The sequence below is a fragment of the Labrus bergylta genome, chromosome 3 (genome assembly GCF_963930695.1).
Source record: "Labrus bergylta chromosome 3, fLabBer1.1, whole genome shotgun sequence".
Taxonomy (NCBI): Eukaryota; Metazoa; Chordata; class Actinopteri; order Labriformes; family Labridae; genus Labrus; species Labrus bergylta.
The window spans coordinates 7,400,524-7,405,527 of NC_089197.1; positions in this window are offsets into that span (position 1 = coordinate 7,400,524).

Sequence of the window (5,004 nt, forward strand, 5' to 3'; positions counted from 1 at the left end):
GCAGACTGCCCCCGCTGTCATGTCCTGCGTAAGAGGCAGGACTTTACATAAAAGCACACACACACACACAGCGCTGGGCTCCCCAGAAAAAAATCATGCAAGGTGGACACAGGGTCTTATGCTGCCAGCATCAAGTGGCCACTTGAAGAACTGCAGTTATTTTTTTGCACCTCATCATTAGCTTAAATTTTCAATGCCAGAGGTTTCTTCTACATCAATTTAAAGCCAGATTGCCTTAAAGCTCCAAAAGTCCCGCCTCAGCTCAAGCGCCACCTTCAGACGTCGTTAGGGTGTCTGAAGGTTAGGGTGAGACAGCAATTCCAGCATGGAGACCGCCATCGATAAGACGCCAAAGCCCCCCTGCAGGAACAGACGGGTGACGTCACTCAGGCTTCAAACATTCAATATTTACATTCTATGGATGTTAACGGATGCTTCAAGGGTGGCTTGTTTGGAAGATATTTTCTCTGGCAATAAATAAACTGAAGTGGAGGAGGTGAATCCAGGAGTACAGATCTGTTCAGATTAACTCTGCAGATGTAATTTGTGTGTGTGTGTGTTTGTGTGTGTTTTCTCTCCTGGAGCTCAGGTGAGGGCTTTCTGCCAGTGAGGCTCCAGTGATCTGACAGTTCGCATTAAATCACCCTGAAGTGTGTGTGTGTGTGTGTGTGTGTGTGTGTGTGTGTGTGTGTGTGTGTGCGCGTGTGTGTGTGCGATCCAGTCTGTTGCTCACCAGACCTCCTGACTTCTTTACTGTCAGGTTGAGGCTCGTTCACTACAGTTCAGCGTCTCTTACAGCCTCCTCTCTCTCTCTCTCTGTCTGTGTTGTTCTCTGAGTCCGGTCTGTTCTCTCCGTCTGCTGAATCCTGCGGCCGTGTTCATCAAAGGTAACGAGTCAGCGGTGAATGAACGCTGGCTAAAGCTTTCCCTCCTCGCTCTGTGAGGCAATTTACTCGCTGTCATTGATCAACTATTGCTCTGTCAAACCTGGTGAGCTCATTAACGTCCTGCATTTCCACATTTTAATTCATCTGACAATCAAAATAAAGAAGATCCAGGTGACCTCACAGTGACCTCACAGTGACCTCACAGGACACGACCCACCCTGCGTCACCCACGCACACCCATAAAAAAATTGCCCACTACCTGGAGTTTCTTCCTCGTGCAGCATGGAGAGGTTTAGTCCCTCTGTTGGTATCCATCCATCAATCCATTTTCTTCCACTACTCCGGGGTGTGGGTCGTGGTCGCAGCAGGCTGACCAGACGTCCCGGTTTGATTGGAATCATCACTAACATGTCCCGGTTTTGAAAAGTCCCTGTCCTTGTATTTAACCAACCAGAACAACACACCGTGCTTACAACACTGGTTTGTCTCTTTAAATGTCAATACATATCGTTAAAGCTAGCTTATCACGCTAACAGGAACTGCTGAGTAACCCCAGGTCGACCAGCTGCCGTGACTTAAAGGAAGTCAGCGTTCTTCAAAGAGTTAGAGCTTCCTTTGAAAAGTACCAGCCAATGAAAATGCTGCATTTTGCACACATTCCGGTTGTCCATTTCCAGTCGCCCACGGAGGAAAGGTCAAAGACAAACCAAAACCAGCTAACCATTTAACACGACCGACTTCAGTGAGGCAATCGGCGTGACAAACCTTTCCCTGCCACCTTGAGTGACCAGTACAGTTCACTGATCACCCCAGTGTAGATGCCAGTCCTGGTCCCAGTCTGTCCCTTTGAGGGTTGGACATGCGATAAAAAAAAACTTCACACACTGGTGTCTGGTGAGTTCCCCCTCTCTTTGTTTTTGTCATTTCTTGTGCATATTTAGCGAAACTAAGATTTCTATCCATCCAATAAAAAACCAACTGGAGCTCATTTTATTTTGATTTGAATAAAGAAAAATGTGTCTGGAGGGTTCTTTGGTTTATGAGGCTTTATCTCCACTGCTGCAAACTTTTCAAACACCGAAATAATCTGAAGACATGAAAAATGTGTCTTCAGCTGTAACATTCATCCCTGCACATTTCCCTAAACCATGAAGATACTTCTGCAGGATGACAGTTTGTCTGCTGGTTATTTAAGGGGAAAAAAAGAAGCTCCATGAGGTTTGAATAAGAAGTCTGACTTTCAGAGGATCGCACTTAAAAGATTTGCATTCGAACAAATGGAGTCAGAACTTGAAAAGTGTGGAGAGAGAGCTTAGAGCTGCAGGGAGAAAAGAAGTATCAGCATGCAATCACTTCTATCTAAACCACTTCTCTTGCCCACTTCCATCGCTGCAACACCTGTTGGTTTGACCTGATAACTGCTCTCACATCTGGCAAACCGAGGTCTTAAAACCACCTACCTTCTCTGGTCCAAACAAATCCAGAGCATTCAGGAGCAGAATCTAAAGTTAGAAGGAGGACATACTGGCTGCTGCATTGTTGTCAGAGAAGCCAGCACTTCAACATAGCATGTTTCCTTAATGTCTGATCATATAGTAAGATCACTTTATCATCTCACTCACTACACATCTTACTGACTGCTCCTTTAAAGATGTCTCCCCTGTTAGACTGTTTTTAGGACACATTAGAAGTATTTTTCTGTTTACATCTTGTTGTCCTGCAGAGAAGAAAGAGCTTTCTAAAAAAAAAAATGCTCTGAGTGTTTCTTGGAGAAGGGGACTCTCTTTCCAACTTATCCGCGGCTCCATCTTCCCAGGATCCCATTTGGCTCTGAATTATTGAAAGGACGAGTACTTTGGGCGAGAAACAGAGTGAATTCGGTCTACTTTTATTTTTTTGGGGGGGAAAAAACATGTTTTCTTTCAAACTACACACACACACACACACACACACGCACACACACACACACACAGATGAACTCTCCACCTGAGAGAGTTTCCAAATGTGTTGTGAAGCGGAGCGCTCATGCAGAAGGCTGCACCGGGCGACCTCGTCCTCCTCCTGTCCACCCTCTGGTTCACTAAACCAGGTCCAATGGAGGCCTGTACCTTTACATAAGCCGACAACAAGCGCTCTGTTCCCCTTTCAAACCCCACCTTTCTGCCCTCTTCCTTTTTACTCTAACCACTGCCTCACTTTGTCCGACTGATGTTTTATTTGCTGCAGCGTGCTCGGGGTCCTGGAGGTCGTGTAAACGCGGCGACTTTGTCCTGAACATAAAGACCAAAACAGAGAGGAAGAGAGAGGAAGAGAAAAGAAGAAGAAGAAGAAGAAGAAGAAGAAGAAGAAGAAGAAGAAGAAGAAGAAGAGGAAGAGGAGATAAAGCGTTGTGGTCGGACTTCTCAGGCTTTACATGGACACCTTTCAGGAGGTTTTAACGCTCCTTCTGGCCGTTAAACGCGAACGTTAGAGGTGAAATGAGGCTTTTTAAAGCAGCTCTCGTAAACAGTCCCATCACAGCTCGTCGTGTGGATGCGTGTTTGATGGCTGAGCTGTTATCGATCAGCGTTTAAACGGAGCATCACATCGGGGGGGTTCACTGGAGGAGGAGGAGGAGGAGGAGGGGTTCAATGTTTATGAGTCTGAGATAGTCAGAGGTCCTTTTAGATGAAAACAAACGTTTCCCTTCAGTCGTTTATGTCGTTTTTTCAGCTGCAGAAAACGATCCAATCATGACTTCGTGTGAAGCCATTTTCATGAGTTTGCTCTTTTATATCCACAGAAGGAACCCAGGCTCCAATAAAAGCTCCTAAACTCTGATTTTCTCCTGTAACGATGTGGTTAAACTTCCGGTAGTGATGTTTGTAGACCCGTTTTAAACATCCAATATGTTGAATATGACACGTTAATATCGAAAATGAGAGAAATCCTTAATCTTACGTTTTGTTGCGGCGGCCGCCATGACAGACACAAACTGTTTACCGTTGCCGTGGAAACACCGGATGTTTTACGTCAAAGACTGCTGCATAAGGAAGCGTGAGCTGCTTCTGAAAGCAGGTGGCGCAGGAGCCTAGTGGTTGATGCGCATGTTCCATGTACAGAGGTTGGAGTCCTCAAGGTGAGCGATCTGGATTCGGGTCGGGCATGTGGCTCTTCACCTGCAAGACCTCTCTCTCTCTCTCTCTCTCTCTCTCTCTCTCTCTCTCTCTCTCTCTCTCTCTCTCTCTCTCTCTCTCTCTCTCTCTCTCTCTCTCTCTCTCTCTCTCTCTCTCTCTCTCTCTCTCTCTCTCTCTCTCTCTTCCCCGCCAGCCTCGATGTCATCTTTAGTTGTTGTCTTGATTGAGAGCCGCCTGGTGGGGGATTTACATTACTGTGCCTTTAGAGACTGAGTGTTAGATGACAGGGATTCTTGCAAGATCATCTCCTTTATGTCTGTCGCAGATGAAAGGCGGCCACTCTTGACAGCGACACTGTCGTCACCCCCCGTGAGCGTGCTCACTTCACTCGGTTGTGGATTATTAAAGGAGACATATTATGAAAACTCTACTTGTACAGTGTTTTTGAACATATATTTGGGTAACCTGAGTGTCTACAGACCAACAAAATGTGACAAAAACCCATCCAGTCCTTTGTTTGTGGTTTGCATAAGTCTTACAACACAGAGAAAAATGCTTCATTTCAAATGTGCTCTCCTTGTGATGTCACAGTGGGATTCTGGAAAATAAAATCCCCTCCCCTCCCGTGGTATCTCCACCCATGGACTCCATCCCCAGACTAGAACAAAACTTTTGCAGAGGTCCGCCATTTATATTCTTGCTACAGAGGAGTGATGTCTACCTGGAAACTCGGGGGGGGGGGGGGGGGGGGGGGGGCTCATTACATTTAAAGAGACACACACACCAAAACGGAGCGTTCTGAGAGAGCTGGTTTATACAGGGTCACAAACCTCCTCTGGTGTTTCATTCATGTTATATTTTGACCAAAGCACAGCACAGATGTTTCATTTAGACCACATGGGGACTGTTTCCCATTAGCATTCAAAGTAAAATAGCGGGAAAAGTTGAAGGGGAGCGACAGAAGCAGAGTGTGAAAACTGATCAGAGACAAAGTTCAAAGT